We start from the raw sequence: 14,154 nt of genomic DNA on the forward strand, positions 1-14,154 counted from the left end.
GACATGAGGATGACTAAGAAAAATGCCTTCAGTGAAGAAGAAAATGAAAGAGCAGGGAAGTAGCTGTTAAATATTTTAAAAATACAGATTATGCCCTCCCCACCAGCATGGCTAAAATTAAACATTGGCAAGGGTGTGAGTAGACAGCCTTAGGCGTGCAAACCTCCCCGTGGAAAAGGGCTGGGTAGTGTCGTGTCTGCAGTTGGCCTAGCAGTTATGCTTCTAGGTACACACACAACAAGAACACACAACATCTGTGCCCCCAAGAATGTGCACACATGCCCTATTTCTACAGCCCCAAATCGGTCCCTCGGTGACCAATGGTCCCTCAGCAGAAGAATGGATGGATAAGCACTGGTAGAGTTGTGTGGTAGAATACTACACAGCAGTGAAGACAGACCAGGGCAATGCAACACGTGGATCTTACACGACATGAATAAGCCTCTCCACAGAGAGTGCATTGCATGATTCTATTCACAGAATGCTCCAAACAGGCAAAAGAGCTCCAGATGTCAGGAGCCAGGGGAGCAGCTGCCATAGGAGAAGTGGGATTCATGCTGGAGAGGGTCCCAAGAAGTTTCTGGAATGATAACATCATTTTACTTCTTGATGTGGGTAGGGATTACACGGGTGTGTTTAGTGGGCAATAATGCATTGTGCTTTACATATATTACCTGATGCTTTTCTGTACGTCTCATAGAGAATAAAAAATTAAGTAGAAAATATCTAAAAACATATTCGCTCACCAGATGGAAAGTAGTGGACTGGCTGTGGGGGCCCAAGGCCAGATACTCATCTAATTTGCTGGATAGTATGCCTCTTGCTCCGTTCCGTGAAAAATGAGGGGTACACAAGGTCTTCACCTTCTTGAGGGCATAGACCCCTCTAAAACACTGTGGATCCTTGCCTAGAAAAATGCACTGTGCTTTGCATGGAAATTCTGGGGGCTCAGGTATCTCCCTGCAGCTCACCCAGGGACACCCTAAGGGGTTCACAGATCCTAGCCTAAGGAGCCCTGCATTGAGTAACAGTGGGGGCCAGGATTAGGAAGCAGGTTCCAGAGCCTGACAGTCTGATTCCAGGCTCCACCACTTTCTAGTTGGGTATTGCGCAAGGGGCTCTGTTTCCTCATCTGTAAAATTGGGACAATGTGGGTCCTGGAGAGACTGGGAGGATTCGTGGAGATAAAGGTCTCCAGCACTTAGCTCAGAGCGGGTTCCACAGTAAAAGTGCTGTAAATGTCAGCGGTTGTGATGATGCATCCTGGAAGCCCCCCCTAGCTCTGGAAGTCCAGGGTCTATTATCTATGAAGAATTCTGCCCTGAGCTCAGAACTGCGAAACATGAGTGAGCGTGCGTTCTCCCTGTTGAGGTCAGATTTCCTTTGCAGAGACATTGTTTTGGCATTTGCACTCTCTGGAAACCAGTCAGCTTGCAAATGAGGAGATACCACATGTGTCTGGTGACAACATCATGGGCCTCCTGCGTGCAGAGACATTTTCAGAAGGACATCCACTCCAGCCCAGAAACCACTGCATAGCCCATGTGCCCTTAGCTGCCTGACTCTGGCTTTCCAGCGAGCAGCCCTGGGCCAGACGACTGTGTGGAGCCCCCTCGGAGTCTGCTTGCTGCAGCTGGGAAAGGCTGCCGCGTGCCTGGGATTCCCGTGGGGCCGAGAAGGCTGTACTCCCCTGGGCGGCCCTGGCTCTTCCTCTGCCGTGGTTTATCTCCTTTCATGCCAATAAAAAAAGAAATATTCGCAGGAATAATAAAATAGGCCCACAGATTAACTGTATTCCTCCCTTCAATGTTAGGAAAATGTTTGCCTGACAGGAGTGACCCAGGATAAGAAAGCTTCTGGCCAAAGACACAGCAGCCTGGGAGGAGAGAGAAGGAAGCCGCCAGGAGAGGCTGGGCACTTAGCAGGCCACCTCTGGGGGCGTTGCTCTGCCCCTTAGACTCTGACATGACTCTTCAAAGCATCGGTGTGACTCAGCTGTCCAGCCAGAGCCTGTGCCCTGAGCCCCACCATTTGGGGATGGGCTGGATCAAAGACTGGTGTCACATCTATTCCAACTCTTCACTGTTAAAAGAGACCCCAACAAGACACAGGTAGCATCAATAATAATAGGCATTCTCAGGTGAGGGCTCTTTGCCCTTGAACTGCATGGGCACTCGCAGAACCTTCTGAGTGAGGTTCTGCGCATGCCCATTTTACAGAGGAGAAACTGAGGCTTCAGGAAAGTAAACGTTTTGACCACAGTCCCTACGAGGGAGTGCAGGAGCTGGGATTTAAACCCAGGCAGTACCTGTAAACTGTAACTCAACATTCCCACAGTGCAGACATGGGACCATTTTCCTCATTCCCTGCTCGACAAGAGGCCCATACACTGACTGGGACAGTCACTAAAATTAACGCAGACCTCAGTCTAACCAGAAGCAAACACCAGACAAATCTCAATAGACATTTTACAAAGTACCTGACCAATATTCCCCCAAACTATCAAGGTCATCAAAAACAGGGACAGTCAGAAACTGTCCCAGCCAAGCAACACCATAAATGCCAAGTGGGACCCTGGAGCAGAAACAGGACATTCTGTAAAAACTAGGGAAATCCGAAAATAAGTATGGACTTTAATGAATAATAATGTAATAACAACATATCAATATCGGTTCATTGATTGCGCTAATGTACTATATTTATACAAGATGTTAACAATAAGGGGAACTGGGAGTGTATGGGAACTACCTACTATCTTCTCCATTTTTTTTAAAATTTCAACCTGTTCCAAAAAAAATAGTCTATCAAAAAGAATAAGATGACTGGGTGGATGGATGGATGAGAGGGTGGAAAGGGGGAGGGAAGGAAGGAAGGAAAGGAAAAGCGATAAAGCAAGAACCACAGTTTTCACGGTTGCAGCATCTCAGTGACAATGATACACACGGGTATTCCCCACAGGCAACTTCTCTGTAGGTTTCCATTTTTCTCTACCACAATGTTGGGAGAATAAAAAGGATCAGAGGCTAGAGGAGGTTCACAAATCTCACCCTTATTTTTTCGCACTTTGCACTTCTCTGCTGGCGACGGGACCAAGTGGAGGCCACACCTTCCTGCGGAGGAGGAGGTTTGCTTTAATGTTCATGAAAACGTCATCATTACGCAACTGCAGGAACACGGTGCCCCTGGGGTTCTACAGCATGGTTCGATCTTACAGCCAAAGCAGACCCGAATTTTGACAAGGCAGGTATCGAAGACTACGAGTGCCAGGACAAACTGGCAAGTAGAGAATGCAGACAAGGGGCCCTGGTTGGTCACCCTTTTGTCCCCACAGCGCACAGATCCAGCCGATCAGACAGAATCCTGGGATACTACACTAGGCCCCGCCTCCTCCACACAAGGAGGCCATTCACACTCGGACTAAAGAATCTGTCGGCACTTCGGAAAAGTGTAACAACATGGGAAATGCAAATCCGGTGACAGGCAGGCGGTGCTGGGGGAGAGAAACGCAGGCACATTGCTGCTCTGGGGCGGCTCCACCTCTGCCTGGTTGAAGACGGGAGACACAAACAGCCCCAAATGCTTCCAATCTGGTCCTCGAGGAGAAAGGATATTTGTGGTAGTGGAGAAATTTGCCACCCAGCGCTGTTGCCTTTGGTGTCGTGTTTCTGTGGTCGCAAGTTATTCGTCCAAAATTGGTCTCTGCTAGGAAACAACGAGAAAAAAAATTCTATCCTATAAGTGAGATTTGAAGTGATCCTCCATCCTGGGCTTGATATTTGGGGAACTGAACAGGAAAAAAAAACAAGCAAAAGAAAAAAATGTTACTAGATTGAATTAGTCCTTTCACCTCAAGTTTTAAAGGTGTTTCTCTAATTCTGATGTTAGGCACGGGGCTTCCCTTCCATGAAGCAAGGCTGACCTTCCCGCCATACCTTGGAAGGCCTCTGTCCTCCCCACATTCTCAAAGGGCCGAGAGTTAGGGAACACTCAAATGTCCACCCCTATTCAGAAGGCCATAAACACACTGCGTTATCCCAGTAAGTAGGCAGAACTGGATTTCAGATCTCTCAAGACTGGCCTTCCCTACCCTTCTGTCTCCTCTTTAAGAAAAGAGGTTGGCTTAGGCTTCCAGACTGGTCTCTGGAAAATCTCGTGGATGGGCACCATTTCCGCCTGCTCGTTGGAAGCAGAGACACGGGGATCTGGTCGAGCTTCCTCCCACACATGCACCCCAAGCTCTCTACCTGCAGAACAGGCAGCTGGCCCTGCCATCTCCACCCAGCTTGCTGAAGCCAATCGACCCCTGTGCACAGCACTCAGCCTGACTCTGACCCAATGTGGACCCTCTGAAGGTGTTCAGTCTGGGGTCCTGTCCTGGCCCTACTGTGTGACCTGTCTAGTTGCTTGAATCTTGCTAATTGTGTACACAATATACCCTTGCAATTTGTGGAGGCCAGTGAGCTGACCTACATAAAGAACTTAACAGGATGCTGGTCCAAAGCAGTTGCTCAACAAATGTCCCATAATTATCAGGCAGACACAGTTCTAAAGGAGTCTAACCTTTTCCCCCAGATCCTAGGCCTTGCCTGCCTGCAGCTACAAGGTGAAAGAGCAGGGGTTTGGAATCAGGGAGTGGAGCCTGGCCTCCCCATCTTCCTCAAGGAGTGATAAGCAAGGTGTGGCTGGAGGTTGGGCCACTTGCAGATGAACTGCCTGGCCTGACTTGAAAACACCTTGTTAGCTCACCTTACTCCATTCGTCCCACACCTCGGAGAACGTGGGGACCAGGGAAAAACCACAAACTGCTGGTCTTGCTCAGGCCCTTCCAGTTCCATTCCAACCTGGCATCTGATATGACATGGCCAGTGACATTGATAACCATCCATTTAAATAATTAAGCTTTCTCTTTCAATGTGCTCACAAGTTCATGGGCCAGTGGTGACTAACAACACAACCCTTCCTCATCCCTTCCTGACTTCCCCCCAGTGTCAAATGCAGCTTGGTGTCTTTGGGCCAATAAGCATTACAACATTGTTGGTTTTTCTTACTGTTTTTTTTTTCTGGGAAAAGGATGGAGATTTTTAGCTCAATAGAGAAGGGAATGGGAGTTGCCAGATGGTGCATCAGCTCCCCAACTAGCTCAGCTGGAGAGGGTGAAGCAACTCAACATGAATACGGGATCTTCTTGGGCTTCAAGGGCACACGAGCGTAAAAGCATGTGTTCCCCAGTCACTGACCAACACCACATGCCCCGAGAAAGAGTTCCATGTGTCTGGGAAGATGCCTTTCCATCCTTCCACCCTCACTTCACCATTGATCCTCTGCTTGCAGGAACCTGGGACCCACAGACAGAACCAAAGGCCTGAGATGTCAGAGGCCTGAAGCAACTATTGGTTGGTTTTACTGAAACTAGTCTACCCTGATGCCATTAATTTCTTCATCTGTCTATACTCACTCATTAAAAAAACATGCCATGGTATCTCCTCTGGGTCAGGCTTTATTGTGAAATAAGAGGTACTGAAATACTCCTTCATCTTCAAAGCCAAGACCAACCAGTACCTGATACCTGATAGGAATGTGTTTTTGAGGGAGGCAGGGATGAGTGGATGAACAGGTGAATGAATGGATGGGTGGGTAGAGGGATGAGTGGATAGATGGACAGATGGGTGAATGGATGGGTGGGTGGGTGGATGGACAGATTGATGGACAGACAGGTGGATGGATGGATACGTGGGTAGTCAGATGACCTGCCCCCTCCAGGAAGGTAATCTTTGCTGTATCCACATGAAATCCAAACAATGATTTCTGTCTTTCTCACTTTTTATTTCTGGAAAGAAGGGAACAGACCACCACCTTCCCTGTGCCCTTCCTCACCCCTTGCCCAGAGGTATAGACCCAGCCTCTCCTTCCCACATTTTCTAATGTTCAACATCGACTGGGCACCTAGAACGTGCTCAGCATCATGTTGGGATCCCAGGGTCAAGGTTGCAAAAAAATAGGGTGATAGATAAGACTTGCTCAGAGACTAAGGACCCTTTGTTCCCAGCCCCGTAGAGAAGGTCTCCTTATCACACCCCTGCATAGATGAAGAAACTGAAATCAGAGAAGTTGAAGGATTCAGCCAAGATCACTCTCACAGCTGCCCTGAGAGGCTGGTTCCATTCTGGCTGGGACTCTGAGATGCCAGTGCCAATACAAATGCAGTGAGAGCAGGTACTGTAATTGTGTGACCAGTTCTAACCACTTGGGATTTGGAGGGAGAAGGGATGTGAGGGCTGGAAGAACTGAGGAAGGATTTAAATGGGACAGAACCAAGTGGACCATTGGAGGGCGGTCAGGGCGTCACGGGTTCTGAAGAACAGAGAGGGTAAGAGGAAGCAGCTCCTGGCTAGGCCAGCAGCTGAGCTGCTCTCAGATACAACTGGGCACTTGGATCAGCTCTCCATTCCTCTCCCCTTCCCCCACCCCAACCTAACGCCACTGACCACCACCAACCTCAACAACAGCAATAATAGCTAAGTAGATCTGACCCTGAGTGTGCGTAGGGCGCTGAACTGAGAGTGCTGTGCACATTACAGTGGTACCTCGGTACTCGGCCCTAATTCACTCTGGAACTCGTGATGAGTGTTGGAACTAACTTGTACCGAACAGCACAACCTTTTCTCTTGTGGGGCTGCACTGTGACTCACATGAGGTGCAGAAGTGCGCTGAGTCCCAAGCAAGCACTGAGAGCTGAGACAGTTTCTTCTTGTGAAAACACTGTGGATATAATATTTGAAGAGTTCTGAAACCAGCGAGTACCGAGGTGTGACTGTATGTTGTTCCATTTTGCTCCATTCTCCTAAGGGAACACTGTACGGGAGGCATGGGGTGACACCCCCATTTTCTAGATGAGCAGCCGGTTGAAAAGTTTGCCCAGACCTGCCTTGGTAGACCTGAGTCAGGATGTGAACCCCAATGTTGGACTCAAATCAGTGCCCTTGACTGCTCCTCCTCATGGACCCCGGTTCACAGCCACCTCTAACGGTGGCTTGTCTGCATGGCCCCAGGCAGGCACTGTGACGGTCCCTGTTGGGACCACAAAGGGAGGATCATCAGGGAGGCCAAGGCTCTTGCCCCTAAGAGCATAGAGATTCAGTGGAGGGTCTGAGCTTCAATCCGTGCAGCCTGATGCACTGTGGCCACGTGCCACCTCCTGCCTCGGTAGCCTGTGCTCCCAGGCCTGACTCTTCTAGCTTACCTCTCTTGGCCTCAGTTTCCCCATCTGCAAAACCAGTGTATTAACTAATAGCATGGTTCTCACTCAAGGGCGATCTTGCCTCCGGGGCACCCGGCAGTGTCTAGAGGCAGTCTGGGTTGTCACAGTGGGTGGGGGAGTGCTGCAATGACTAGTGGGTGGAATCCAGGGGTGCTATGCAGTTCAACACGCAACAGTGCACAGGACAGCCCCACCCCAGAGCACTGTCCAGCCCCAAATGTCAATTGTCCCCAAGTAGAGAAGCCCAGACGCTAGCGGATCTCCAGCGCCCAGATCTGGTCAGAAATGGACTTGTCTGTCAGGATCCCTAAAAAAAAAAACAAGAATTTGTTCTCCATTCTCCTAACTGCAGCCCCAGAAAAAACCCTCCCAGGTCTCACACAAATGCACCCTGGCCAAGCTGGAGTGACAGCTTCAGAGTGACTGTGACCCAGACAGGAAAGCGACTTAATTTCCCAGAATGGACCCTGATTTTATGATAATTTAATACCTGCACACAGTTGCAAATCCTTTCTTACTGCTGTTCAGCACCGGGGCAGCAGCAATTTCCTTTTTTTTTTTTTTCCCCTCCCTGCTGCCCTCAGATTGAAACTCGGCGAACTCTGGCATGGGTTGTAAGAACGTCTTTATAAAGGGTTGCACGAGATCCCTTACTCTATCGGAGTTCCCGAGAATGCCGTATCGCGTTACTAATTCCCTTAATTGCATGTCTGGGCTAAAAACAGACTTTCTTAGTTTTCCTAAGAAGTTACTTTCTTAATGACATTAAAACACTGTGGTAAATGAAGCTAAATGTTAACTGATGTACTTAAATCATGAATCAGTATATAGAGTGTTTACCTAAACTTGTTTACCCTTTTTGGTCACTCATTTTGTAGGTTTTGCCAAAACTGAGAGAGAAATAGCGGTGTCAAATTCAGTATCTGGAAATGACTCAAGAATTTTTGTTTTCTTTCGATTTTTAGCCTCGGACGGAGTGGATGCTGCAATCATGTAGTAATCAAAGAATTAGAAAGAGCAAAAGGCTGCAGGCTGATTCATTTCCCTGGGTTTTTGCAGAGGATGGGGAGGGCAGCAACACCGTCAGGAGAGATGACGTTTTCCCCATAAGATGAAAAACTTAACTTTGCATTGTTTGGTTCCTTTTGCTTCAATTTAAAAGTGAAAAATAAATAAAAGCAAAGATAGGGAGAGAGATGTATGATTTATAGCGAGAGACAACTGCCAAGGAGCACCTACTAGGCGCCAGATGCTTTTCTAAACACGCTGCGTATTTCAGCTCACAGAATTCCTCTCGCCACTCCAGCAAGCAGGAAGCAGCATCTTCCCCGATGAGGAAGCTGAGGCTTAGGAGAGCTGAGTAACTTCTCTGAGATAACATAGCTATCCAGCCAAGGGACTGAGAGTTCAACTCCAGCAGGACGATGCCGGCACCCTGCTTATTACTGTGCTTCCTGCCTGAGAATCTTAGCTATGAAGGGTCCAACAGGAGACATGATTTCTGGGCATACAACAGTCCATCACTGAGACCCATCTGGAAAAATCTTTATTGCTTGTAAATCCCTCTCCGCTAGATAAGTTAACGTGTTGACTTCATGACGGTTTTTTCCTCCCTGTGGGTTCAAAATGTTATTTTGATTTGTCTTAGTTTTTTTCTTCTCTCTCTCAGCCACATTTTATTAGTAGACAGTTTCTTTTCTTAATAGGTTGATGTATTATCAAAACCATCAAATGGATACTTCAGATCTGTGCATTTAACTCTGTGTGGGTTTTATCTGAAAATGAAAACTCAAGACGATACTTCCAGGGATTATTTCTATAGTTCATTACAAAAAAGAAAACTCATAAACAAATACTGAACTCTAGCTAATGATATACAGGCAAAAGTGTTTAGGAGGGAAGTGCATAAATATTTGCAATTTACTTTGAAATGCATCAAAAAATAAGAAACTAACAGAAGGATGGGTGGGTCAGTAGGTGGGTGGATGGATAGGTGGTAAACCAACTGGAGAACATGGTAACTGCAGAGCTGAGAGAGTAGGTACATGGATGTTCACTGTTCAGTACCTCAACCTTTCTATAGGTTTGCAAATTTTCATTTAAAATATTGAAAAAATGAAAGTATAAGCTTGATAAAAATGTAAAGGGCACAACTTAAAAGGAGTCTTCCTCTGCTTGCTCCTGACCTTTAGTCTTCTAATTTCCTATAAACGGCATCCCTGTCACTGTGGTTCTGAGGTACTCTTCCAGGGTTTTCTTATGCCTGTATCAGCTCATGTGTGGCTTCTTTCTGATGGTGATGATGATGATGATAATGGTGATGTGATGATGATAATAATAATAACTAAGGATTACACAGCACTCTCTATGTGCTAAGCACTGTTCTAAACGTTTAACATATATTGATTCATGAAATCTCCTTCACAGCCCTACAGGGTAGGTGCTATTTATTGTTCCCATTTCACAGATGAAGAAAGTGAGGTTAAATCACCTGCCCAACATTGCCCGACTCATCAGTGGAGTAGCTGGCACACACGCTCTTGTACAACTCAAGGTCCTCACTGCATGTCACAGAGCTGGTTCCATCGTTGTACTTCAGATCTGCCCCTTTACTTTAATGGCCTCACTGCTTTTCACATCACAGATATATACGCCACGATTGTTTCGACCCATCCCCTGAGAAAAAGCACTGAGTTTGTCTCCAACAAACTTTTGCTACTACGAATGGCGCTTCAATCAATAAGCAGACCTATGCACACCTCTGAGCATACGTGCACACTAGCACTGAGGGGCACATTGCCAAAGAGGGAATGGCAGGGGCCAGAGAAAGTGCTTTCAGTTTTGATAGTAAGCATCAAGTGACTGTCCCAAAGGGTCGGACCGAATCCCACTCCAGTGAGGAATGTGGGGAAGCACCTGATCCCACACCCAGTCCAGCACACATATCAATCTCTGCTAATCTGACCCATAGCACAGGGTTGCCTTTCCATGTGAATGGCGCCCCCTGAGGTTGTGCAGCAGACAGCACGTGTGGCCACACGTAGTGTGAGATAGTGATTAAAAATCTACTTGTGGTGGGAATTTATATTTCCTTTACTACCGATGGGATAGAGCAGCATTTTATAGATGTCCATTCATTTTTGTTAACTTCTCATGTAAATTCAACAGCCCCTTGACTAGACCTTTCTCCCCCCAAATTGTAGACTTAAGGGATTGACACACAGGCGTATTCCTCTCTTCCCATGTCCTCCTTAAGGATAGATTGGGAAAAAAATCACCAAGAAAACATTTATTACTGCCCTGAAGGAAGAAAAAAAACTATAAAAGGAGACAAGGAGAACAGGATGAAGAAAGGAGACATCCCAGCTGGGCCGTGGAAGCTGGCACAGATTCCTGGGCCAGATTACCCGCTTGAACCTCGTTATGATCAAACCCTATTGCAACATTTTTCAAAGACTGAGAAGGGGAAACTGCTGGGAAGCAGAGGTGATGGGTACACACAGAGGGTGTGTGCTTGAGCGTGTGCGCATGTGTGCACACTTGCTACCTGTGTGTGTTAGACTGGGATTTGTAAAATCCAGGAAAACAACAATTAAAAAAGAAAAAAGGGGAGAACCCCACAAACACTACATACAGAAAGGCAACGCGCAAGACATATTGGGAAGGGATTTGATAGTAATTGTCAGGGTCTTTGCAGGCGTGTTCTTAACACCTAGAACATTCTGATCCAGGGCTCATCTCTGTCCTCGGAGAGGACATGGTGGGGTCCTCACAGTGCCCTCTGAGTAGCTTACTGGTATTTATGAGAAGGACGTGGCTTAGCCGTCTTTTTCTGATCTAACTCATTTGGAATGTAACTGAGGACAGTGCTGTGTGTTTTCTTGCGAAACAGTTCTGTAGTCTTCCCCTTCCTGTCCCCTCCCCCTCAACCTTCAGTTCTTGGGGACACTCAGGCAGCTCCCAAACCACCCTGTCAAGGATAGGGCCACAGGTCTGGATGGGACAGGCCCGTCTCATTGGTTTTTTTAAATTGTGATGAAATTCAAACTTACATCCTGAGACTAAAATTAAATGGAGGGAAGTTCTGACGTCGTGGGTGGCCTTCCTCCGTGGCCTGGAGGGAGGGGTGGGGTGGAGCAGGAGAGCTCGTTTAGCAGCATTTCCAATAGGGTAATGACAGCAGTAATGATGGCCGCCCCACTTGGGAAGGGGAAATCGAAAAAGCCTACACTGGGACAAAAATAAACAAGCGTGCGAGGCTGGCCCAGGGGGCCTGGGTCCGTTCTGAACTTGAGAAACATCAAAGCAGAGCCAGTTATCAGGCCTTCCAGGCTCCAGGCTCCACTGCGTCCTGCCCGGCGCTTTTATCAGCCTTGGATGAGCACAGAGGAGTCCAGCCAGCACAGCTGTGAGAGGGCCGCCCCACGGCTGCCGGGCGCCCGGCCGCTGGGCCACTGGGGCCGAGGGCCCTCGGGGCAGTCGGAAGGGAAAGGGTGTGTCCAGGCTGTGGCAGACGGATGGAGAAAGAGGCTGAAATGGAACAGGACACGCAGACCCTTCTGCATTTAGATTCCAATAATGCCAGCCCACCGAGAGCAGCAGGCAGTGCAAAAAGAGCCCAGACTGCAAGCCAGCAAAGTGGGGGTAAACCACATCTGTGCTCAGCCTGGGAACACGGGCAGTCTCTGCGCCCCATGCCCTCATTCCCAGAAAGGGGGTGTTGTGAGGATGAAAGGCACCCCAATGTTCTGCCTGCAAATCTGTTCCGAGCTTCTGCTACATGCTAGGCATACTTCTGGGCACAGGGAATAAAGCGGAGAGGAAAGCGGATTTTAGAAGACTGGAAGAAATCAGATTAATTAAAAAAAAATCTGCCCTGGCTGGTGTGGCTCCATGGATTGAGCTCCAGCCTGTGAAGCAAAGGGTCACAGGTTCAATTCCCAGTCAGGGCACATGTCTGGGTTGCAGGCCAGGTCCCCAGTAGGAGGTGTGCAAGAGGCAACCACACATTGATGTTTCTCTCCCTCTCCCTTCCCCCTATAAATAAATAAATAAATAAATAAATAAATAAATAAATAAATAAATAAAATATTTTTAAAATTCTAAAGAAATCGGATGAGAAACAGCCTGGTGGAGGCAGGCGCACCATGACTGTGGTGGCGGATGCATGAACCTGCATGTGTGATAAAGTGGCACAGAAACACACACACACACACACACAGAGAACCACCTGCGGGAAACTGGAGGAAGGGGGCGCTGATCTCTCTGGATTATTTCTTATAGCTACATTTAATTTACAGTGGTCTTAATACAAATTTTAATGAAAACCAAAGCAAACCCCGGCCCCCGCAGCTCACGCTCTGGTGGGGGACTGCTGTGCCGGACTCTGAGGGTAGAGGTGATGTACAGGGGCGGGGGCCCAGGACCCCACCAGGCGTCAGGTGCTTGGGCAGGTGGTCATGATAATTGCCTGATTAGGGATGCAGGACAATTGGGGGCCTGCCGGACTGGAAATAAATGGCCACTCGAACTGGGTTTTACACTGAAGAGGGCTTAATAATGGCAGTGCTGGCAAGGTGTGGGCAAGGCTCAGGGACTGGGTGAGGGGTGGCGCACCCACAGGTGCCCCCATAGGCGGGCAGCACTGGGGACCTGCAGAGACGCAGGGATGGAGAGGTGACAGGAGCCAAACTAGGGCGTCTGCATAGAGAGGCTTCACGTGAAACTGTGGCATTAGGTGGGAGGACACGGTGAACAGGGCCACCCAGTGGGGTGGGGGCAGAGAACCCAGAGCCTCCCTGCCTTTCTCATGATTCATTGAGCCCTGGCTGGCACCTCCAACCAGAAGCAGAGGCTGGGTGGGATGAAGGGGTCTGTGCGGGTCAGCCCGCAGGCCAGAGAGAGGGCAGAGAAGGTGGAAGTCTGAAGGGGGAGACAGACAACAGTTAACAGAGAAACCATGGGTCAGAGCAAGCTAAGTTAGGACAAAGACGAGGGCCCCCCTCGCCCCATCCCATCTGAGACACCAATGAGGGTGAGCATCATGGACTGTGACACGGGGCTAGGGAAGGCCAGGCCTTGGGAGCTTGCTGCTGGGACCAGTGACATCAGGTGAAAGGATGCGCGACAATGAGAGGGAGCACCAGAGAGAGGGACTGGAGACCTCCTCCCCATTTCCTGGAGCTTTGTGAACTACAAAACAGGCCTGACAACCTCCACCCTGGGTCGTGGAGGTTGAGGCGGATTGGCCTTCCGACCTCAGCAGAGCCCCTGGGCTGCTTCCCAGTGGGGTTGGGCTGGGGGTCTGCAGGCTGCTGTTCCGCAGGCCACACTTGGAGACTCAGGGTTCGGGGAACCAGAGCACCAGGCACTCCTCTCTCCCTGGTGCCAGGATTAGAGTTTTCTTTTTCTTAGACACTGGGGCTACACCTGTGAACAACACAAATAAGTCCTCGCCTCTTTACAGTTGAAGTGGGAGCAGCCCATGGACAAGCTTTCAATAAGTAAAATAGAGAGAAATTTGGATGGCACGTTAGTTTCCTGGGGCTACCGTAAGCCATGACCACAGACTGGGTGGATTGAAACACAGAAGTTCCTTCTCTCACAGCTCCGGAGGCCAGAAGTCTGACTGTCGTCGTCAGGCACGCGCCCTCCGAAGGCTCTAGGGGAGGATCCTTCCAGCCTCCTCCATCCCCTGGTGGCCCCAGGTGTCCCTGCCTCAGTCCAGTCCCCGCCCCATCTTTGTGTGGCCGTCTCTCCTCTCCTCTCTCCTTCAAGGGACCCCGTGGGGCCCAACCAGGTAATTCGGGTTCACCTCACGTCGAGATTCTAACCCTGTTTACATCAGAAAGACCCTCTCCCCAAATAAGGTCACAGTCACAGGTTCTGGGAGCTAG

This window comes from Artibeus jamaicensis, unplaced genomic scaffold (assembly GCF_021234435.1).
Source record: "Artibeus jamaicensis isolate MK-2021 breed Jamaican fruit bat unplaced genomic scaffold, CSHL_Jam_final contig_464, whole genome shotgun sequence".
Taxonomy (NCBI): domain Eukaryota; kingdom Metazoa; phylum Chordata; class Mammalia; order Chiroptera; family Phyllostomidae; genus Artibeus; species Artibeus jamaicensis.